Source organism: Moschus berezovskii, chromosome 5 (assembly GCF_049115385.1).
Source record: "Moschus berezovskii isolate FMDL1 chromosome 5, NW_MosBer_1.0, whole genome shotgun sequence".
NCBI lineage: Eukaryota > Metazoa > Chordata > Mammalia > Artiodactyla > Moschidae > Moschus > Moschus berezovskii.
This window is the reverse complement of record NC_142464.1, coordinates 81,461,484-81,485,970: the sequence shown is the minus strand read 5'-3', so window position 1 is coordinate 81,485,970 and position 24,487 is coordinate 81,461,484. Positions and strand designations below refer to the sequence as shown.

The window sequence follows — 24,487 nt, the reverse complement described above, 5'->3', positions numbered from 1 at the left end:
TTCAGCTTCAGCATCAGTCCCTCCAATGAACACCCAGGACTGATCTCCTTTAGGACGGACTGGTTGGATCTCCTTGCAGTCCAAGGGACTCTCAAGAGTCTTCTCCAGCACCACAGTTCAAAAGCATCAATTCTTCAGTGATCAGCTTTCCTTATAGTCCAACTGTCACATCCATACATGACCACTGGAAAAATCATAGCCTTGACTAGAGGGACCTTTGTTGGCAAAGTAATGTCTCTCCTTTTTAATATGCTATCTAGATTGGTCATAACTTTCCTTCCAAGGAGTAAGCATCTTTTAATTTCAGGGCTGCAATCACCATCTGCAGTGACATTGGAGCACAGAAAAATAAAGTCAGCCACTGTTTCCACTGTTTCCCCATCTATTTGCCATGAAGTGATGGGACCAGATGCCATGATCTTAGTTTTCTAATGTTGAGCTTTAAGCCAACTTTTTCACTCTCCTCTTTCACTTTCATCAAGAGGCTCTTTAGTTCTTCTTCACTTTCTTCCATAAGAGTGGTGTCATCTGCATATCTGAGGTTATTGATATTTCTCCTGGCAATCGTGATTCCAGCTTGTGCTTCCTCCAGCCCAGCATTTCTCATGATATACTCTGCATATAAGTTAAGTAAGCAGGTTGACAATATACAGCCTCAACGTACTCTTTTTCCTATTCAATTAAAGTTAAAAAAAGAGGGGCTTCCCTGGTGGTCCAGTGGTTAAGAATCGACCTTGCAATGGAGGGAATAAGGGTTTGATCCCTTGTTGGGGAAGATCCCACAGTTGAGGAGCAATCAAGCCCAAGTGCCACAACTACTGAGCTCAAGAGCTGAAACTACTGAAGCCTGTATGCACTAGAGCCCGTACTCCATCACAAGAGAAGTCATTGCAACGAGAGGCCAACTCACCACAACTAGAGAAAGCCTAGGATCAGCAAGGAAGGCCTAGATCAACCAAAAATAAAAATCAATTTAGAAAAATGTAAAAAAAAAAAAAGAAGAAAGAAAAGTAATTAAAGCATCTGTCTTCCTTATCCGAACCCACACCTGTGCTGTTCAGCGCTGCTGGAGAAAACCTGCCAACCTCAGCCAGGGGTGCCTAATCTCTGCAGAGCTCTTGTGCTGCCCACCAATCCCTTCACACGTCTGTGGGGAAGGACTTTCTTTTGCTCCCCATGCTGCTGCTGCTAAGTCACTTCAGTCTTGTCCGACTCTGTGTGACCCCATAGACGGAAGCCCACCAGGCCTGGCTGCTTCGAAGTTCTCTTCTTAAAATTCACTCCACAAAAGTATCTCCTCCTCCACTCACATCAAAGGACTCTGCTGGTAACTTGTCAATGAAAAGAACACCTCTTAAAGGCAACTCCCGAGTACCCTGCTATTCCTCCTCCACACCTCATTGTTCCTCTACCTTCCAGTTAAAAGGGAGGAGTTTTCCCTCCTGCCAAGAATCATTCTGGTCTCTGGATCCCATCTCTTCCAGCCTCTGAAAAGCTCCTACTCTTTCGCAGTGTTCTTGTATTTATAAATAAATCCACGCTTCCTTCGGCTAATAGAAGATCTCTCTCATCCCTTCTCATTGCGTGTCCTGGAGATTCTGAAAGTGGTCCCTAGCAAGGTGTGCTTGGGTACATTTTGAGAATCCCTCCATCTTCTCTGTGACCTCATCTGTGTCATATATTGACCTTTTGACCTGGTATTTCCTGTTGACCCCTCCCCCGCCCCACATTCAGGCAGTTAGGTACTTTGTTTTGTTGTCTCAGGGAAGGGGTAACACAGCAGAATGTGGATAACAAAAGAGGCTCATTTTAGGCTTTGGGGTTTCAAAATTGCAGGCCTCAGATCAAATGCAATAAATTAAGAAAAATAAAAACAAGCCAAGCTACCTCTGCAGACTAGACAATGAAGAGTGCAAAGAGAGAGGAACCAGCGGCACACAGATGGCTCAGAGCCAGTCTGGGAGTGGGGATGCTATGGAGGCTGCCCACACCCTGCTTCAGGACAGAATGCTCCACCTCCCCCCAGCTTCCTGGAGTGCCGACCCCTGATGGCTCACACCTGAGTCCCTCCCCAGGTGTACAGAAGGCGGCTTTGCCCAGAGTGTGCCCCCTCCCTAGAGACAACCAGAGATTCTTCTGTGTGGATGAACAAAGGTCCAGCCCTCTTGCTTCAACTTAGAATAACTCTTCGAGGACATTCCATGTCCAAGCTTCCTGAGAAACTGGTGGGGGCATCTGCAGTAACTGTGCCCCAGTTCAATCTCTCCCTCAGCCTGAACATAGCTGCTGTTCCCCAGAGTTTCCCCATTCCCACGCCTTTCTAGCTTCTTGTACTCAAATATCCATCCACCTGAATAAAGGCTCCAATGGGTCCTGCCACCTCCTGGGAAGACACATCTGAAAACTGAGGAACAGAAGGAGTCTGGCAGGAGTCTGAAGCTCAGCCTAGTGCAGGAGCATAGGGGAGAAGTGACACTTGACCTGTGTTGGCTGAGAAAGCCTGAGTGAGTCTCTCACTTCCCACAGGCCTGAGCTTCTGCCAGAACAGTAGGGGATCACCGATCTGCTCAGGAGGGTCCCAGACATGGCACTGGTGATGATGTGTTAGGAGCCCTAACTTCTCAGTAGCCGGGATAGGCCTGAGACCTTTCTTAGGCCTAAGTTTCGATTTCCTGGAGACAGGGTGGAGGCTAAGTTCACAGAAACTCCTCCCTAGAAAAGTCCCCCCATGCCAAAAATCAGGCCAATCAGAGGAAAACGGGAAATCCCCCAGAAAAACCCGGCGTGTGCGCGCGTGAACTTGCCAATGAGCTTCTGCGCTATAAAAACCGCTGTGACCTGGGTTTAGGGCTCTTATCCGCACTCCACTGCGCTGGAGGAGGCATGAGCCCTAGCTCGAGCTAGAAATAAACCCCATTCTTGCTTTTGCATTGCTGGGAGTGTCTTATTCTACCAGTATGGGGGGACCGGACTCAGGGCATAACAGATGGACCTGAAGAGGCCTCAGGGGTGGGGCCTGCATGGACCCACACTGATGACCAGATGGGAATGAGGGGACCTCAGAAGGTGCTGCCATGATGGACAGTGATACAGAGCCCAGTATTCTGGCCCTTCACTTCCAAGTATTGATACTATACACACACTCCCCCTGAACTTCCTTAAGGAAAGAAAGTCAGCCTGGGAATGGGCAGAAATATAGTTTACATGGGCTATGAAATCATATTTATCAAACCTCCATATTACCTCCAAGCCAAAAATAAAAAATTAAACATAGATTAGGGGAAATAAATAGCAAATAGGAAGAAAACAAAGGGTTACTATTTTTTTATATATTTATTTTCATTTATTTATTTGGCTTCACTGGGTCTTAGTTATGGCAGGCAGGATCTTTAGTTACAGCATGCCAATACTTAGCTGCAGCAAGTGGGATCTAGCAATTGAATCCAGTTCCCCTGTGTTGGGAGCTCAGAGTCTTAGCCACCAGACCACCAGGGAAGTCCCAGGACTACTATTTTTAATATGAAGCATCCATACCGAGTCCACCCTGATGGATGAGAAAAATACAAAGACCCCAGGTTGGGGGAGGGTCTCTGCTATTTGCATCAGTTCAGTTCAGTTCAGTCGCTCAGTCGTGTCCGACTCTTTGCGACCCCATGAATCACAGCACGCCAGGCCTCCCTGTCCATCACCAACTCCCGGAGTACACACAAACTCATGTCCATCGAGTTGGTGATGCCATCCAGCCATCTCATTCTCTGTCGTCCCTGTCTCCTCCCACCCCCAATCCCTCCCAGCATCAGAGTCTTTTCCAGTGAGTCAACTCGTCGCATGAGGTGGCCAAAGTATTGGAGCTTCAGCTTTAGCATCAGTCCTTCCAATGAACACCCAGGATTGATCTCCTTTTGAATGGACTGGTTGGATCTCCTTGCAGTCCAAGGGACTCTCAAGAGTCTTCTCCAGCACCACAGTTCAAAAGCATCAATTCTTCGTCGATCAGCTTTCTTCACAGTCCAACTCTCACATCCATACGTGACCACGGGAAAAACCATAGCCTTGACGAGTTTGCATACATTACCTCATTCGGCTGTTACTTCAGCTGTCTTTTAAGCAGGTGCTACGTTTTCTCTGCCTGAGGAATGTGACGGACAGGAGCGGATGACCATCACCCAGTGGTGCAATTAGGATTCAGACCAGAAGACTGACTCTGTAGACACGGTCTTGACGAGTATGTGGTGTATGCAAATATGTGTATATACATACAGACATATTTTCAGTTAAAATATTTATGAAGATAATTACAAACATTAAAAATGCCAGTGAGATAATGTTACCTGAAAGGTGAATGCGTATGCACAGTGATTTGTGATTTTCCGTGTTCATGCATCTCTGAAGAGGCTGTAATCATGATACTCATGATGGTGATCTTTCCTCTTATTTGGAGAAGTCCAAAAAAGTAAATATCAATCGTGAGCTGAGGAATGAAGTCATTTGTACACAGGTCAGGTGTCCACACTGGACCAGCTCCCTCTCTTTCCTACTCTAACACCCTGCCGTATCATGCCGGGCTATCATTGTTGGTGTCATTGTTTGTCTCCCCAGACAGCACCGTTAGTCCAAAAGGGAACTAGGGATCAGAGAGCTAAAGTGTTTCGGCCAAGGCAGCATGGCTGGGAAGAAGCCATGCGTGGACTTAAATCCAGGGTCCTCTAGATTTGACCCTAGTTTTTCTGGCTTCTATTAAGGTTTCTATTTCCATTTCATTATTCTACTTCCTTATCTATATAGGAATTGAAGCCTGTTTTTTAAATACACTTTTTATTTTGGAATAATTTTAGACCTATAGAAGAGTTTCAAAGATAGTATAGAGAATTGTGTATGGTCTTCTCCAGTTTACCCTAAATGTTAACATCTTTCAAACTTAACTTTGTCAAAATTAAGGAATTATTATTATTATTATTAACCAAACTCCAGACTTTATTCCGATTTCACCACTTTTCTCATCAATAATCTTTTTCTGTTCTAGGAACCAATCTGCATGTGTGCATGCTAAGTCATGCCAGTCATGTCTGACTTTGCGACCTTACAGGCTGTAGCCTGCCACGCTCCTCTGTCCATGGGGAATCTTCAGGCAAGAATACTGTAGTGGGTTGCTGTGCCCTCCTCCAGGGGATCTTCCCAACCGACATATCTAGACTGCATGTCTTATGTCTCCTGTGTTGGCAGGTGGGTTCTTTACTGCTAGAGCCACCTGGGAAGCCAGGAACCAATCTAAGATACTGTATTTAGTTGAAACCCATTTTTCTTTCGTACATTAAAAGCATCAAAACCCACTCTTTAATTCCAGTGGAAAGCACTGTACAATTCTGGCTGTGGTTTTCCAAGTCTGCTCAAACAGCTTTTAGTTTTTTGAGCATCTTTGCGGAATCATGATTCTGATCATCATGAAGGCTGTGAGCAATGGAGTAATGATCACTCTAGCTGCTCTGTTGAAACCAGTTGTGGGAAGGGGTAGGGAGGCTAAGAAAGAAAACAGGGAAACTGGTAAAGAGGCTAAAGCAATAATTCAGCAGAGAAATGCTGGTGGCCAGGATCAGGGGAGGGGTTGTGGAGGAGGAAGTTGAGGTTGGATAAGTGATGGTAGATTTTATGTATCAACTTGACTAGGCTACATTCCCCAGTTATTCAATCAAACATTGATCTGGGGAACTTCCCTCATGGTCCAGGGGTTAATAATCTGCCTGCCAGTGCAGGGGACACGGGTTCAATCCCCAGTCCAGGAAGATCCCATGTGCCATGGGACAACTAAGCCTATGTGCCACAACTACTGAAGCCCACGCAGTCTAGAGCCAGTGCGCCACAACGAGAAGCCCGTGCACTGCAACTAGAGAGTAGCTCCCACTCCCGCAACTAGAGGAAGCCTGAGAGCAGTAAACAAAGACCAGCACAGCCGAAATAAATAAATTTAATTTTTAAAAATTATTTAAAGAAAAACACTGATTTGGGTATAGCTGTGTTGATGTGATTAAGTTTCTAATTATTGTTTTGTTGCTAAGCCATGTCTGACTCTTTGTGACCTCATGGACTGTACCCGGCTTCCCTGTCCTTCATCATCTGCCAGAGTTTGCTCAAACTCATGTCCATCGAGTAGGTGATGCCATCCAATCATCTCATCCTCTGTCATTCCCTTCTCTTCCTGCCTTCTATCTTTCCAAGCATCAGGTGTTTTCCAATGAGTCAGTTCTTCGAATCAGGTGGCCAAAGTATTGGAGCTTCAGCTTCAGCATCAGTCTTTGCAATGACTATTCAGAGTTGATTTCCTTCAGGACTGACTGGTTTGATCTCCTTGTAGTCCAAGGGACTCTCAAGAGTCTTCTCTAATGCCACAGTTCAAAAGCATCAATTCTTTGACACTCAGCCTTCTTTATGGTCCAACTCTCACATCCATATATGACTATTGGAAAAACCATAGCTTTGACTATCTGGACCTTTGTTGGAAAAATGATGTCTCTGCTTTTCAATACACTGTCTAGGTTAGTCATAGCTTTTCTTCCAAGGAGAAAGCTTTTAGTTGACTTTAAATTGGGGAAATCATCCTAGATTCAGGGTGGGCCTGATTCAACCAGCTGGAAAGCCTTGTGAGTCAAACTAAGGTTTCCTTGATGAAGAAGTTCTACCTGTGGATAGCACCTTTGGCTCATGCCTGAGCATCTTCTCCTGCCCTTCCTCATAGCCCACACCACAGATTTCAGACTCATCTAACCAGCCCTACAATCATTTAAGCCAGTTCCTAATACATCTCCTACTGGTTCTGCTTCTCTTGTTGAACCATATATATAGGTACAGATATTGAATACATTTTGTGATTTACGTTGTTTTAAATATGAAACAAATTTCTAACGTGGAGCTGACAGGACATGCTGGTGGACTGGAAGTGGGATGTGAGGGAGAATGGAGTCAAGGATGATTCCAAATTTTTCACACTGAGCAGCCAGAAAGTGGCTCACTAGTCTCTTTCTAAGGTAGGAATCAATCAACTATGAAAATCATCCAAAGGAGCCCATTCAAATGACATGAAAGAAGATGCCCCATTTCTTCCCAAGGAAGCCTTTTTCGAGGGAGGGCATCACAGGCAGGAATGGGCAGGAGAGTCTGGCCAGCCTTGAAGTGGGCAGGCTTCAATCCAAGGGGGAAAATAGGGATTATAGTCCCCCTGTGTTTCCTGCCACTCATCCACAGATAGTGTGGTTTTACCCTGATTCTGGAGGAGCGGATCTTTCCACTGTCCCCTGCTGTGAACCCTACCTCCCCCGCTGGTGTGCACTGTGTGGGAACCAGTTAGCTAAACCCTGAGCCAAAAACAAGCCGGGAGGGCTGAATAGAGACTTTATGAGCACATGCTGCTCTTTGGGCTTCTTTTTCCTGTGAAGGAACAGGGTGTGCTTGAAAGCAGAAAGTGACCTGGCTTTTTTATTTTGTTTTTAAAAAAATCTTCCTGGAAGGCAGAAAGGAAAAAGGAAAAAAGGAAAGCACAGCATTTGTTTGTCACTCGTTCTGCTCTGGTGAACACAGCGGTGGGGCCTCTGATCCCAACCTGGCACTGAACGAAACTGAAGATATGAAAGGGGCATTTCCGTAAGTCTGGCTGCTCAGAGAGACACTGAGGCGGCAGAGCTGTTAGGTACCAGCCCACACACCAAGACCTCCATTTCTTCTACCTTCCAGAATGCAACCAGCAAACTGGCAGTCCTGTTTCACCAAGCCTCACCGGCACATCAGCTGTTTACAGAGAATGGAAACCTCCACCCCTGCGGGTCTGTGGTGGATTCCTCAGTTTCTAGCCCAGTCGTTGCCAATATAAACGTTTAAGGGGTTCTCCAGTAAATAAATCAATGGACTTCCCATGTGGCACAGTAGTGAAGAACCTGCCTGTCAATGCAAGAGACTTGGAAGACGCAGGTTCAATCCCTGGGTCGGGAAGATCCTCTGGAGAGGAAAATGACAACCCACTCCAGTATTCTTGCCTGGAGAATTCCAGGGACAGAGGAGCCTGGAGGGCTATAGTCCATGGGGGTCACAAAGAGTCAGACACATTGAGTGACTGAGTACACACACACACACACACACACACACACACACTGGTAAATAAATCAATAGAGCATCTTTCATCTGAAGGGTCCAGATACTGTGCTTCTTCAGTTTCAGATAAACAGCCAATGATTTCATGCCAGGAAGCACTTTGTTAAACCAGCTAGTTTCCAGAACCTTCTTCCTCTCTCTCTATCCATCTGCACTGGACCTCCAGTGAGAAATCAGGAGCAGATCCTTTGACCCAGAAAGGTAACAGGTGTTTGTTTTTCCTATAAAGCCAAATCTGGGACTTCTCTGATGGTCTAATGGTTAAGAATCTGCCTTCCAATGCAAGGGATGCAGGTTTGACCCCTGGTCGGGGAACTAAGATCCTACATGTCTTGGAGCAACTGAGCCCATATCGCAACTAGAGAGTCCAGGCCATCAACAGAAGATCCTGTGTGCTGCAACTGAGACCCGATGCAGCCAAATAAATAAATATTTTTTTAAAAGCCAAGTACTCAGGTTTCAGGTGAACTTTGCTTTCTGCAGGGTCACTGCTTCCTCTCCATCTGAAAGTCTCGTTGCTGAGGGAAAATTGGATGAGATCCTAATCGCTCAGGTCTGTGCTCCAAAGAAAGTGAAGTATTTTTGTCCTACCTCCCTCTGCCCTTGGTGGCTACAGGAAAGGGGGAAAGCCCCAGGGAGTCTGGTTTGGGGTAAAAACATGCACCATACAAGATTTTCATGAAGATTAGACAACTTGTGCCAAGGGCTTGACAACTTAGAAGCTGCCAAGGGCTCTACAGATGAGATGTACAGAAGTCTTGGCTGAAAACCGACTTAAATTGACAAGCCTAATGCAGACACAAGAAACTGAAATGGCCTCTGCGGTCTCTGGAGGGGCAGAGGGCAGGGGTGTTAGCCAGACAAGGATGGGGAACGGAATCTCCCAAAAGAAGACTAGAAGAATTCTCGACCCAGCAAAAAGCTGAGGAGAGGGGACTGCAAGTAATGTAAGAGGATCTGTGGGGTTTTCCCGTTTCTAGTCTTTAGGGCTTTATATGTATAAAGGACACACTCGGTGCCAAGGGCACAGCCCAGGGGCCTGGGGGAAACCAGCCCTGGGAGCCCCTGTCATCTCTGTCACGGTGCAAGGGGTGAAGGACATCCAGAGCGTGGGATCTGGGGAGCGTAGGGAATTTCGGCTTCTATATGGTGTTTTCAGACAAAATATTTCTTCCTTTCTGTTCGTGAAGCTGCTTTTCTGATGATCCTGGCAATGTTAGCGAGCACAAGGACTGAGCTGGCCACGTCTGTCCCACATCTCTCCAGCTCTTTCCAGCAGTGCTTGGCAACGGAAAACAAGGATGGAAAGTGTGACAGCAAAATGCCTCAGAAGCATGCAGAAGGGGCCACTGCTGGGGAGGATGAAGACAAAGCTAACGTAAATTGATTGATGACTCGCTATGGTCCAGGCATTCTTCTAAGTATTGTTTATGTATTAGCTCACTTGATCCTCAGTACAGTCCTACGAGGCAAGATAATTCTTGTCGCCATTTAATGGGTGAGGAAGCCAAGCCACAAAAAAGTAATTCTCCCAAAGTCACCAGGGTAGTGTCAGGCTTTGAACACAGATCACCTACCTGCATAATCTTCCATTAAGTGGATATAACATATTTCCCTAGCTTGTCATCAGAAAATGAGGAAACAACATGCCAGAAAGGGTAAGACACAGGATGGACTATAAAGATGTAGCTAAAGATGTACTAAAGATGTAGCATCACAGCTTAGGAGGTAAAATGGTTTTGGCCACTGTATCAGTAAGTTACGCTACAAATAACAGAATATCTATGGGGCTTCCCAGGTGGCGCTAGTGGCAAAGAACCCGCCTGCCCCTGCAGGAAACTTAAAGAGATTCGGGTTTGATCCCTGGGACGGGAGATCCCCTGGAGTAGGGCATGGCAAATTACTTCTGTATTCTTGCCTGGAGAGCACCACGGACAGAGGAGCTGGGTGGGCTACAGCCCATGGGGTTGAAGAGTCAGATACAGAATATCTAACCAAAATTAATTAAACATAAGGACATTTATTCTTTCACATAGCAATAAACCTAGATTCAGTCCAACTTTAAAGGATTGGATCAATGATATCTTCATGGATCTAGATATTTTACATCTCTTGGCTCTGCCTTCCTGGGTATCTCAACCATGTCTCCCTTCTACTAACAAGATGACTGCAGCAGTTCCAGGCACCACATGTCAACAAGAATGTATCCAGCAAAGAAGGAGGTTCTCATAAGGCTCTCAGCAGATGTCACAGGTCAGTTGTACTAAGTTGGATCCCATGTCTGTGCCTTATGCTGCAGGAGAATCTGAGGATGTGAATAGCTACAATTCACAGCTCTACTGAAGGACAAGCACCTCTAAGTCAGAATGATGTGGGGTAAGGGGCATAGTGCCTCTAATTCGACCACCTACTTATTGTTTTTATATTTTACTTGTCTTTATCTCAAAGGTGTGGATGCACAAAGAACAAATCAAGGTCATGACAACACAAATTGCTAAACCATGACCCAAAGCCAACTCCAGTCATGTTCCTGATCTGAGGCTGGGTTTAGATTTACACAGCTCAAAACATCCACTTCTGATGCTGCTATTGGTTCCCTGAAGAGACTGTGCCAACAGTGAGACCCACTGTTCCCATGGTGTCATTGGTGGTGGCAGCCTAGAGTCCCTAATTTTAGTCCTACTTTTCCCCACCCATTTAGAAAGAATCTATGCTTCTCTTTTATTCCTCAATCAAATATCTTCCTGGTCATTCGAAAGAGAGAGCTGAACATTGGATCATTGATGTTCAGCTCTAAATTGGATCATTTCCCCTTAATAGAATTTTTGTGAAATCCTCGAAGTTTCTCATGGCCACCAGAGAGACGTTAGCTGCTTGCAGCACCAGAGTGACAGGAATTGTGACTGTTAGAATTAAGTTCACTGCAACAGGGATGTTAAACATGGCTTAAATATGACTGGTGTGTATTTTTGTCTCATGTAAAAGTCCTGATTTAGCATTTCAGGGCTAGTCAGAGGGTTCCACAGCGGGGCTAGCTAGGGCATGATCCTCTTACTTCATAGGGTAGACGCACAGATTAAATAAGGTCATTTATACAGTGTCTAGTATCGATACATCATAAACCTTCTTTTGTTTGATAATGAAAATGAAGGTAACTAATATTAACTGAGCTTTATCTATTAATATGTGTCAATCCTGGGTAAGAGCTCTTTACATATACACTCAGTTAATCCTCACAACACCACTATGAAGAAAGGATTGTATTATCCTCATCTTACAGATGAGGACACTGAGAGATGTGTTGTCCAGCAGCTGAGTCGTGTCTGACTCTGCGACCACACGGACTGCAGCATGCCAGTCTCCCCTGTCCTTCACTGTCTCCTGGAGTTTGCTCAAACTCATGTCCATTGAGTTTGTCATAGCTTTTCTTCCAAGGAGCAAATGTCTTTTAACTTCATGGCTACAGTAACTGTCTGCAGTGATTTTGGAGGCCAAGATTAGGTGTCTTAATAAGATTGTGTCTTTAGTTAGTGCAGAGCTGAGAGGCCAGCCCAGCTTGTGTGATTTCCGAGCCCAAGAGCATGACCACCCATCTGCACCACTGTACCCCACGTCACAGACCTCCCACCACCCCTCTTCCTCAGTCCTCTGGCTGTAAGACAGTCACAACAGGGAAAGTAAAGCATATGCTAAGAACTAATTGGTAATATGAGGCAGCAGGAGCTGAGCGCTAAACGTGTGGTATGATTCGAACAGGGAGAGGCTCCATTGGGCTGTGACAGCTGGAGGAGGGTGAGCCAGGTGTGGGGAATGGAGTGGGTAAAGGCTTGGATTCTCAGATGGTTCAGTGGTTAAAAAAAAAAAAAAAAAAAACCCTTCTGCAATGCAGGAGGTTCAAGAGATGCAGTTTTAATCCCTGGGTCAGGAAGATCCCCTGGAGAAAGAAATGACAACCCACTCCAGTATTCTTGCTTGGAAAATTCCACGGACAGAGGAGTCTGGTGGGTTACAGTCTGTGGGGTCACAAAGAGTTGGACACCACAGAGAATGTACCACTAAAGGCTTGGAGGAAGGAAATAGCATGTTTCAGGAATAACAAGGAAACAGTCCTGGCTAAATCATAGGATTCTTACAGAGGAGTCCTGAGGAAGGCATTTGGAAATGAAGATTGGAATTAGAATGTTGTTCTAGAAAGCTGAGCTGTATTCAGTAGACACTGGGTAGTAATTAGAGGGTTTTGAACAGTGAAATCACATGATGGAAGCAGTTTCTTGAGGAATAATGTGGTGGTGGGAGGGGTGACATGGAGCTTGGGAGACCGGCTAAGAGGCCCTCGAAATGGTCTGGACATGAGGTAATGTGAACTTGAAGTGTTAGCATAAGGTATGGATGGAATGGAAAGGACATGAGAGGCATCGCTAGAGCAGAAATGAGGTGACTGGTGACTAGAGCTGGGAGCGAGGGAACAGGAGGGGTTGGGAACGACTGCCAGTTTTTAAGGGCGAGTGATGGGAGAATACTGTCAGAAACAGAAGCTCTGACTCTCGTAGTCAGAGGGGAACCCTGTGTGCCATCCATCCTCTGAGAGGTCTCTATGAAGGTACCTGGACCAGCCAGTTGTCTTCTCTTTCTTCTTTGCTGCAAAGTCCCACTTCCTCCAGAGAAGAATCTAGGGTACAAGGGAAAGCATGGATTTAAGGTCAAAGATGGGAATTTAAATCTTCCCTGATTGTTACCAGCATGGACACATTTCTTATGGCACTTTTCTGTCACCCTGGACACATTTCTTCATTTCTCTGAGATTCAGTTTTTTTATGTTAAGGATGATAACACATACTTGATAGCGTTTCAGGGGGTTTCAGTAACACAAAGCAACCCAATTGGTGCAGTGGTAAAGAATCTGCCTGCCAATGTTGGCAGTTTCAATCCTTGGGTCAGGAAGATCCTCTGGAGTAGGAAATGGCAACCCACTCCAGTGTTCTTGTCTGGAGAATTCCATGGACAGAGGAGCTTGGTGGGCTACAGTCCATAGGGTTGCAAAGAGTTGAACACGACTGTAGTGACTTGGCATGCACGCAAAACATTGTGAAGATTTTATAACTGAAAACCTAAACTAAGACTAAGACTATATAATGAAACTGAGCACTAAACTGGACTCTGAGTTTCTCAGCAGCCAATGTGAAATGAGAAATAGGATGAATTTCATTGTATTGATTATGAAAATAGGTCTAAATGATTATATCCACATGCTTAGGATTTGTGTGCAAGACATAAAGATGGTACCTTGATATGAGATGCCTCAGTTTATATTCTTACTCATAAAAAATTCCACATCATGTGCTATTCCACCTTAGTATCATATAATCAAAGTGAAACATACCTTACTAAATATACTTCTGCCTAGTAAAAAGGCAGTCACAGTTTTAAAGTAAATGACTAAAGGAAAAAGCAAGGAAAAGGTATGTTTGATACCTCAGGAGAGGAGAATGCAATTTGGTAAATGTAATTTTGCTTCAGTGGTCTGCCTAAGAGGAACATGCTGGTCTGAGTGGCATCTTGAATTATCTTAAACAAGATAATGTGCATGCCATTGGTTTCCCTTCACTCAAGTATAAGACCAGCCAATTACATGCAATCTTTCCTCACCAGAGAAATAGCTGAAAACTTTGCAAATACTACAGGGCATTATGGTGCCTACCAGCCTTCAGGGAAAGGCTACCACATAAGATGTCTGGAACTCTTTCCTGCAGAAACTTCCTTGAATTAAGAATAAAGGTTGCTATTATTGTTTTTGGCATAACACAAGACCAAAGTACTGGGGGCGGGGCTTGTTTCTAATAGAGTCCGTGATGAAGAAGATGACAGTGTTATAGGACTAGAAAGAACTCATTCCGTATCTTTAGCAGTAGTATTATATGGCCTGAAGTTCCCAGATCTCTCTACTCATTAAGTACCAAAGAAATTTCACTGGGATGCCCACCTGCTGACTCACATTCCAAAGTCTTTCCTTAAGATTTCTGGGACTTACAGGGGAAGTTTTACAAACACTAATAACAAGCTTAATATAACAACCTAACCCTATAAAAATTAGGGTTAGGGTTATCTGCGATGGGTGGGTATCTGCTAGTATTCCTCCTTGTTTGCTGGGCATGGGCTAAACTCTGACTTTCTTGCTGCCCCTCTAATGACTGCAGAGCAAAGGGGAAAGTGGGCATGTGGCCTCTGGGAAGAGAAGATAATGATGTGGCCATGAGAATCTGTCCCTGGGCTTGCCCTGGACAAAGCTTTAGTTCATGGAATGGCAGACCTCTGTGTCTACTCCCGATTTGTTACATCATCTTGCACAGGTCACCTTGGTGCCTTGGCTTCAATTTCCTTTACTAAAAATGGCAAGAATGTTCACATTTTACAAAGATGTAGTGGGAACTATTTAATGATTGGATGGTATTTTTGGAAAACAGCAAGTGCAAGGTAAGTGCTAGGTCAGGAAAGCCAAAGACTTGTGGCTTCCCTAATAAGATAGTGGGATGAGACTCTTTTTTTTTTTTTTTGCTTTTTGCTTTAGACATACAAAGAAAATAAAATTTAAAATGTGTGTATAATACTGAGAGAAACCAATGTCAAATCCCCAAAGTCAACAGATTATTCCTGGTGCTTGTTCAAACTCACGTCCATCGAGTTGGTGATGCCATCCAATTGTTTAAGCCTCCTTAAGTGAATTAGGTTGCTGCATATGTGAAACCCAGGTTACAAGGAGGATAAAGTCGTGAAAAATTCTATGCCATGTGAAGTTACATAACTAGGGGCATTCAGTTCAGTTCAGTTCAGTCGCTCAGTTGTGTCCGACTCTTTGCAACCCAATGAATCACAGCACGCCAGGCCTCCCTGTCCATCACCAGCTTCTGGAGTTCACCCAAACTCATGTGCATCAAGTCGGTGATGCCATCCAGCCATCTCATCCTCTGTCGTCCCCTTCTCCTCCTGCCCCCAATCCCTCCCAGCATCAGGGTCTTTTCCAATGAGTCAACTTTTCGCATGAAGTGGCCAAAGTGTTGGAGTTTCAGCCTCAGCATCAGTCCTTCCAATGAACACTAGGGGCATTAGGATGATAGAAAATTTAGGTGGGAATGAAATCCCATAGATAACATTTGATCATTACATTTTAACAAAAAGGACCTTTAATCCTCAAATATTCCAGTGGCATTAACAGCCTTAATGAAAACCTTTCCTTAAAATTTAAAGAAGGTTTTTAGGAGATGCAAGAATACTGGAGTGGGTTGCCATTTCCTTCTCCAGCGGATCTTCCTGACCCAGGAATCAACCCTGGGTCTCCTGCATTGTAGGCAGATTCTTTGTCCTTTGAGCACCATGCTCCTAATGGGTATGGCTTAACAGGCTACTCTGATAATCAAATTTCTTAACTTTTAAACTAATTATTCTAGATTTTAATTGTCTTTAGAAAAGAGTAGGGCGCATAGGAGAAAAGATGATCTGGTAACCTAGAAACATCTACTTCTCAGATTTCCCCAGAATCTGGGGGGCAGTTTTATACACCCGCTAAAGCCAGTTCTGTTGCTCTCCTTGACATTCTACCCCTTTGTTAGAAAACGAAATGTGAAGGAGGTTGAGAACGAAAATGTGAAGGAGGTATTGTAGCCTGGTTTTGACACCTCTGGTTATACTCTTGTTTGTGTAAATCAGTAAATTCCTCATTGCAGAGTTCTTTTTTCTTTCTACTCCCAAAGGTGTCCTAACTATGCAAAATTATTTCATCAGTTGCCTTGAACTTCCCTCGTGGCTCAGATGGTAAAGAACCTACCTGCAGTGCAGGAGACCCGGGTTTGATCCTCAGGTTGGGAAGATACCCTGGAGAAAGGAATACCCACTCCAGTATTCCTGCCTGGAGAATCCCATGGACAGAGGAGCCTGGCGGGCTACTATCCATAGGGTCACAGAGTCAGACACGACTGCGTGACTGACACTTGCCTTGGACACAAGCTAGTTAGTTATCATTGTGTCAGAGTGTTGCATGCTGAATTTTCCAACTTTTGAAGACTTCTATTTTCAGTTAGACCCTGGCACTAATTGTAATAATTCTTATTTCATTTGCAGTGAGGGTGAGAGGACTGGGGTGGTGATGACAAACTTTAAATAATCCCCCGGCCTTGGGATCTTCCTAAAAAGGGCCTCCTCCTGTGCTTAGCACTGACAGAACTCTTCTCCATTAATGAAGGACCATTTTCTCTAGTCATTTCCTTCCTTTCAGAGAAAGCCTGGATCCCTTTGACACCTTCATGTTCCAAATACTCCCTATCAGCCTGTGGTTTGTTTTCTATAATAGCGTCTTTGGTTAAGGCCTTCTTCTATCAGGGCATTTGAATACACAATCCCCACCCCCCACCCCCACCCCCCAACCTCTCTTTTGTCATCGAAGTTCTTGCTCGATGCTTCTGGTCTCCAAGACAGCCCTCAGCCATCACTGCCAGGGATTAAGATGCCCATGAAATCCACCCTTGTGCTGCAAATGCCTTGCAAAGGAGTCTTGCGAAAACACTGACTTTTTTTCCTTTTTCAGCCCTGAAACATAGCTACCAGGAGATATTCGGAACATAGCTATTAGGTAAGACACTCTGCAGACAATAGCTAAGGGGCAGCAAAGAAATTGAAAAGGCTTCATAATCCCTTATTTGTGCCTCCCAAGTGGTAGCTGCTAAAAGTGACTTCTGCAAACAGGCATCTGCTTCTGCCATTTACACTTAATCAGATAATCATAGAGCTGGGAGAGCCCTTAATCTGCCCTTTCACATTAGCCAGGGCCTGCAAGACTTTCTGCAGACTGTTCCAGAATCTTCAAGTGCTGTCCTCACACCTACACCTGGAAACGGAAAAACACCTGGGGAGACAAGACATCCACTCCTTCTGGGACTAGAGGAAGAAAGATATAATTTTTCTTACCCAATCCTCTTTCCTTCCTGAACAATCTTTGGGTGGATATCAACCCCAGTCCTCAAACACCACATAAGGTTGTTATCATTATCCTCATTTCACATATGGAGAAACAAATGTTCAAAGAGGTTAAATTACCAGCTTCCCTGGTGGCTCAGGCGGTAAAGAATCAGCATGCAATGGGGCAGACCCAGGTTTGATCCCTGGGTCAGGAAGATCTCCTGAAGAAGGGAATGGCAACCCACTCCAGTATTCTTGGCTCCTGTGGACAGAGGAGCCTGGCGGGCTAGAGTCCATGGGGTCTCAAAGAGTCAGACACAACTGAGCAGACTAACATTTTGACACTTTTGATGAAGTGAAAGAACTAGGGTCAAGTGACCATACCAGACTGCACAGGACTAGAGGGTTTTCTGGGACAAGGGACTTTGAGAGCTAAAACCAGGACAATGCCGAGAAAGGCAGGAAGATTGTTTGCCCAAAGGTTGAACCAGGTCTCTAGAGCCTTCCCCCTGAACCCTGAATCATCCTCAGCCTGAGTTCTGACCTTGGAACAGTTGGGACACCATGCAAAATGCAGAGTTCATTTCCCTTTGAGTCAGAGAACAAAATCAGGGCTGTCAGATTTGGGAGATCAACTCAGGACACCCAGTCGCAGGCTCCTCAGAACCACTGGGATGATGAGTCTGGGATCTCCCATTGCAGAGAGGTGAAAGCCAGACACAAGAACACCACCAGCACTTATGCAATTCCCCACATCATGAGACACTTACAGGAGACCTCAAATCACTGCCCACTGCACTGCCAGGGCCTCATTACAGAAACCTCAGAGAAGGCCACGGAGGAGTCAGGCTTTTGCTGAAATGCACAGAGCAGGATTGAGCTGAATTAGTTTACAAAATCAGACCACAGCATATTTTTTTCAGGGATGATCTACAGTCCTTTCCCTCTTTTCTCCCCGCACCCTCAGCCCCCAGGCTTTCTCTTTCAAGATGTCTCCCTGGATGACAGCAGACTAAACAATGATTGACTAAATACGTGGTGGAAGTGTTGTTGCTGGAGCCCAGTCCTGAGTGGGTGGTCCCCCTACACACACACACACACACACACACAGAGTGTCAGGTGTTACCCTCTCATTGCTGGATCCTATGAGGTTAGGGGTTCCCAGGTTATTGAGGGGGGAACCAGGGAGTGGATACTTACCAATGATAAGGGAATGGCGGGTTTCAATGTTATAACAAGTGGTAAAGCTGTGCCTGGGTATTGAGTCTCCTCTCAGCCCTAAGTGGGGGAGCCATCCTCCTACTCTAGCTGCTGGGGGTCCCTCCTCTTCAGCTACCCGCGCCTGACTCTGTCTCCTTGGAAGACAGAAGATTAAAATAGAAAGGGCTTTGAAGAGATCTAGTTGGACTCCCTCCTCACACAGGGCTGAGGCAGGGGGAGGAGCTGAGAACTGGAAACACGGCCAGCCCAGGAGTCCACAGATGCCTCTGGGGTGGAGAGGAGAAGACAGGAGGAAGAAGGTCTGTAGCTTCTGATCAAAACTCTCCTCTCCCTTCTGCTGATCCACAATTTTAGCCTGAATTATTTTCAACCCTTTTTCCTCCACTATGTGAAACATGCAAATCTCTCTGTTTTGTTTTGTCTTCAAACATCATATTTTTGTTAGCTCTGTCCTCCTTTCTTCTTCCTCTCTGTTCCCAACTCAAATCATTCACGGAAGTCAAGTGTCTTAAATAGATGGAGCTCAGAGCTGGGGCGGGGGTAGGAGGAGGGGCCTCTCTTCCTCTCCTTCTTGGGGCTCTGCCAGTCGCTATTAGAAGAGGCTGCAGCATGGGCTCTGAGGTGGGTGGGCTTCAGTAGTTGCAACACATCAGTTCAATAGCTGTGGCTCACGGGCTCACCGTAACTAGAGAAAAGCTCCAGCAGCAACCAAGATGCTGTGCAACCATCAATAAATAAATAGATTTATTTATTTTTAAAAAAAGAAATGGCTATAAAGATCATCCCACGCAGTGGTCAGGAATGTGGACTGTGCCTGAGTTGGACACCCAGTCAAGCAAGTTTTTACCTAAGGGTTTTGATTTTCTTTACTCCACTCTCCACCACCTGCTTTTTAGAAGCACAGGGCCCATGCCTGAAATTTCAGTAGTGGGTGGGGATTATAAGCAGGCTGAGGTGGCCCCAACCTGCAACATCTTCCCATTATTCATGGACCGGGAAGCCTCTCCCGTGAGGCCCCACCCTGAGAAAGTTGCTGTGCTGCTTCTCTTGCAGCTCATGTCAGAGATGGCAGGTCCTCATGCTGAGGGAGGCAGGGTGAACCCAGGCATCTGGGCTGAAGACATGCCCCTCTCCATCCTCATTCCACAGACAGGGTGCTGCTCCCCATCACCAAGGGCCTTTCCCTCCTCTGACCATCATCTGAATGGAACTTCAAAGGAAAACAAGGCCGCTGCCCTCCCCATTCATTAGACTCTGGATGAAACTAAATGGTATGAGAAGAAAAGGCAGCATGGGCCACACCAGATGGAACAGCCTTACCCAGGCCACTTTGTTAATGGGTGCTGCTTTCTCACCCCCAGTCATCCGCTGACTCAGAACTCTGTACAGACAACAGATGGATTAGGTAAGATGATGGATTCCACACTGAGGATGGAATGCCTATGGTTCACCGAGAGAATGACCTAATCACTACTAGGTATACAACAAACATACAACGAATAGAGTGTGGTTATGTTGTAACCGCCGGCCCCACTTCACCAGGGAAACTGTGACGCCCACTGATGGGAGCAGCCAAGGGAGACACCTCCTACCCAGCCCAACTGGCATCCTCTTCTGGATCCAGGCTTTCTGTCATCTGCAGATCCTTTTCTGCCTCCCACACTGTTCTGTTCTGCACCCTGGACAGGCTGGACCAGGAAGGGCATGCAAGAGTCAGAACTTCCACATCATCTGTAGAGAATTCTCAGTCTCTCTGTCCACAAGTTCATACCTTGGGGGCAGAACTTCCAGCAAGTGTGCTTCAGTATTCTAGTTACCCCCTCTTCCCCATCTGCTTCTGTACAAGTCAGATTTTGGCCTTTGGGAGGTTTGTATCCTTCACAGTGAATTTTCCTAAATGCTTTGGATAGTTTCCTGACCCCCAAGGAATGGCTTCTCTCTCTGCACTGTTGCTCAGTTGCCTGTGCTCCCCATTCATGAGGGGATGCACCCAGTGATGTCTAGCTTTGGACAGGAAGAGAATAGCTGTGCAGTTATCACTGCCTTCTATATGACTCTACCAAACACCTTTGTTTGTTGTAGTTCAGTTCAGTTCAGTTCAGTCGCTCAGTTGTGTCCGACTCTTTGGGACCCCATGAATCACAGCACGCCAGGCCTCCCTGTCCATCACCAACTCCCGGAGTTCACTCAAACTCATGTCCATCGAGTCGGTGATGCCATCCAGCCATCTCATTCTCTGTCGTCCCCGTCTCCTCCTACCCCCAACCCCTCCTAGCATCAGACTCTTTTCCAGTGCGTCAACTCATCGCATGAGGTGGCCAAAGTATTGGAGTTTCAGCTTTAGCATCAGTCTTTCCAATGAACACCCAGGATTGATCTCCTTTAGAATGGACTGGTTGGATCTCCTTGCAGTCCAAGGGATTCTCAAGAGTCTTCTCCAGCACCACAGTTCAAAAGCATCAATTCTTTGGCGATCAGCTTTCTTCACAGTCCAACTCTCACATCCATACATGACCATGGGAAAAACCATAGCGTTTTTTTTTTTTTGAGTTTGTTGTAGTACTTGGGGGTTTTAGGTTCAAATACTTTATGCCCACCATGTGTGGGTTCCACAAAGAAGACCAAGGAAAATCTGGGGTCCTGTTTTAAGTATTAGCAGTAGCTACTAATTGTTGATCATATACCATGTTCTAGGCACTATGCTAAGATAATTTACCTGTATTATATCTGGTCTTTATGGCAAACCTGTGAGATAAGCATCATTATTCCCATTTTACAGCTGAGGAAACTAAATCTGAGAGAAGTTACACAACTTTCCGTGGGTCACATGGATGGAAAGTGGCAGAGGTCTGTATGATTCAGAAGCCCATACTCTTTCCTTTCCACCATTTTTCCAGTCACTCGGCAAAAACTTTTTTTTTTTTTTACACCAATTCCCGGACATTGTTCCTTCCTTGTAGAGCATAACATCTAGCTCATTTCATCCTTTATCCTAATTCTCTCTCTCTTTTTTTCTTCTGCTAAGACAGCAAAAGAGATGATTTATTGTACACGTTACCTTCAGCCACAACTGGGAAGAGAACTAGCCCAGAATGGCACAGGTCTAGGGCAAAGGACCACAAGGGACAGCTTTGATGTGAACAAGGTGAGTCTCCCAAAGGTGGTCGAGGGGATCAGAATGGCCATAGATGTTCCAGATCCACTGAGACAAGTTCTAGATAGCAGGCAATTCAACAGTTTGTACCCGCGTCCCTGGCCTCTGGCTCCTCTTGTTTCTGCTTTGGTGGCTTCCATGGTGTACAAGTTAACTCGGACCTCTGCTTCATCTTTCTTCTTTTGCGCGTTAGCCTTCACTTTCACTTCTTTCCTCCACTTCGCTCTGCTGTTTCTCAAAAGATGGTGCTGAGGCTGAGAGCCATCTTAATTCTCTTGATGGTGACAACAGAGAATTCCTGAAGCTCACTGCAGGGAAGAGGTCTAGAACAGCAGAGCAAGGGAAAGTAATTACCCATCTGCAGGTGTTAATTTGAAGTGTGTTAACCACCAGGAGGGGAAAAAAAAAAAAAACACGTGAGAATTACTGTATCAACCATTCTAATTCACACATCCTAGGCAATAGCTGAAGCTCTCAGGCAGAGGCAGATGCAAACATGTGGGATTATGTTGTTCACCAAAATATAATAGACAAGAGGAGGAGCCTCAAACCTCCATACCTTGTTCTGCAATCCTTTTTACAATTAGTTGCATTATTGGACTTGCTGTTTCTAAGAAGTCAACAGCTCCATCAACCCCATTTGACACAGGAGAAGATGAGAGGCTAACAGATTGTATGCTATTCCTTGGATATGCAGAAAATCAGTGGCCATATAAAGACCTAGGATCTAAATCTACAGAAAAAAAAACACTGTGGTCAGCTACTTCCCTTAATTATGGGTTGGTGAAATTGTTTTAATTCTGCTGAGAGCCCAAGCAAGATTTTCTCATTTAAAACAGGTGCGTGCATGCATGCTAGGTTGTTTCAGTTGTGTCTAATTCTTTGCGACCCTATGGACTGTAGCCCACCTCTGTCCGTGGGGATTCTCCAGGCAAGAATACTGAAGTGGGTTGCCGTGCCCTTCTCCAGGGGATCTTTCCGACCCAGGGATTGAATCTGAAACTCTTATGTCTACTGCATTGGCAGGCGGGTTCTTTATCACTAGCACCACCTGGGAAGCCCCCACTTAAAACACACCCACACAAATTGAAAACCCAATTTTTGAGGCCTGGATGGTGCCTAAGCACTAAAGTCGTTGAGGTTGTCATACTTCAAAGGACTTCTTAGATTGACAGAACTGTTGGTAGCACTTCTGCACTACCTCTCTATTCACTGAACCCTGATTGTGTTTAGATTAACAGGGAAACTTGTCTGAGGAATATGGAACTTTTCCTCTGGGCTCATGAGATAAACTCTGATCAGTGTGATTCATTTCCTCCCTGCAGATGATGGATTTAGCCAATGTGGTGTTCATTTGATCCACTTCTCAGCAAGGAGACATAACTGGAAATTTGCTGATGGTTTTTGGATAGATTTTCCTCTCTGACAAAGAGAGATACTAAGGAGAAAGCCCACATCACCTCCTACCTGTCTTCTTGTTGTTTAGTTGTTAAGTCATGTCAAACTCTTTGCGACCCCATGGACTGCAGCACACTAGGCTTCCCTGTCCTTCACCATCTTCCAGAGTTTGCTCAAATTCATGTCCATTAAGTCAGTGATACCATCCAACCATCTCATCCTCTGTTGCCCCCTTATCCTCCTGCCCTCAGTCTTTCCCAGCATCAGGGTCTTTTCCAGTGAGGCAGCTCTTCACATCAGGTGGCTAAAGTACTGGAGCTTCAGCTTCATCTAAGGATGAAATATACCAAACTACTGCGGCAACCTTCCCACCACAAGGGGTGGGTAACACTGCCACTCTGAAGGCTACAGAATGAAAAATAGAAAAAGTCTGGGTCTTGAGGACCTCATTGCATCACTGGACAAACTGAAACCATATGCCTGCAGAGTTCTTAATTGATGTAAAACTGTTCTATGGTTTCAGCCACTTTTAGTTTCATCTCCATGATACACTGGATAAAAAGAAACGGCTTGAAACCAATGCATTACACAAGAGCGAAAGAAATGTGTCTGGAGCAAGATAAGACTCTGCTGATGTCAGACTCTATCTCTTGGGATGCACAGCCTTCAAAGGAATTTAGAAACTGAAAAAGTAACATATATTTATTGAGCAAGCACCTGCTTTCTGCCGTACACTGTGCTGGGTGCTGGGTTTACCTTGGACAAGTAGGCAAGGTCATTAAGGTCAAGGAAATCACATTCTGGGAGACTAATGATAAACAAGTAAACAAATAAGAATAGGTAAAAACATTCTTAGGCAACTTTCAGAATGTTGCTTCAAATCAATCCTGAGTATCATCAGACGCTGGACCTCTACCACTCGCTGTGACCTTGGGAAAGTCATTTACTTTTTTCTGAGTATCAGTTCCCTCATCTGTGAAAAGAACTAACTCATAGAATTGTGAGGGTTAATAAGCAAGCAAACTCTCTGTAAACCATTTTGCCCAGATGCTGGCACATAGTCAGTTTCTCTAGATTCTAGATGATGACAATGATCACCTTCATTGTCACAAGAATTTGTTCCAGGCACTGTGGGTGTCAAAAGATGAACAAGATATAAACCCTGTATTCAAGAAACCTGGGAGGCGAGAATCCAGATTTGGCCATAGAACAGTCAGAAGTTAGGCAATGAATTAGGAGAAACAAAAGAATTCCTCTGGTAACCAGGGGTGGGGTGGGCTAGGCTCCCTGTCTCTGCTTTTCTCCCACACATGTTTTATGACCATTATCCCCTTTTCGGAGAGAGAAAGAAATATTCTGAATGATTGCTGCTCTTCTTTCACCTACAGCCGCTGTTCCCAAGAGAATCAAGTGGGCCTTTTCTTTCTCCATTGAAGTGAAAAATATAGGTTGTGTTTATCTGGATGGTACTCACCAGTATGGGCTACGTACCAGAAATATACACAGATACTCTCATAAATGATCTCACCAAACCCTGTCTCCCTTCCTTCATCCTCTTAAAATCAAACCCACTTAAAGTGTTTAGTGTCATGCAGTTGACTATTAACTCCTGTATCTAGCTGTAAAATCCAG

At 45.2% G+C, this 24,487-nt stretch overlaps 1 long non-coding RNA gene across 1 annotated transcript in view; it reads right to left on the bottom strand.

The window, feature by feature from the left end:
* Positions 1 to 4,275: 4,275 nt before the first annotated feature.
* Positions 4,276 to 24,487, bottom strand: part of LOC148777863 (uncharacterized) — a 44,892-nt gene continuing 24,680 nt past the window's right edge. Inside the window, exons 2-3 of the long non-coding RNA XR_016037453.1 lie at positions 12,741 to 12,805; positions 4,276 to 4,471 (exon numbers count right to left, since the gene is read on the bottom strand). This is a non-coding gene — a long non-coding RNA (uncharacterized LOC148777863). The remainder of the gene's footprint in view (positions 4,472 to 12,740; positions 12,806 to 24,487) is intronic.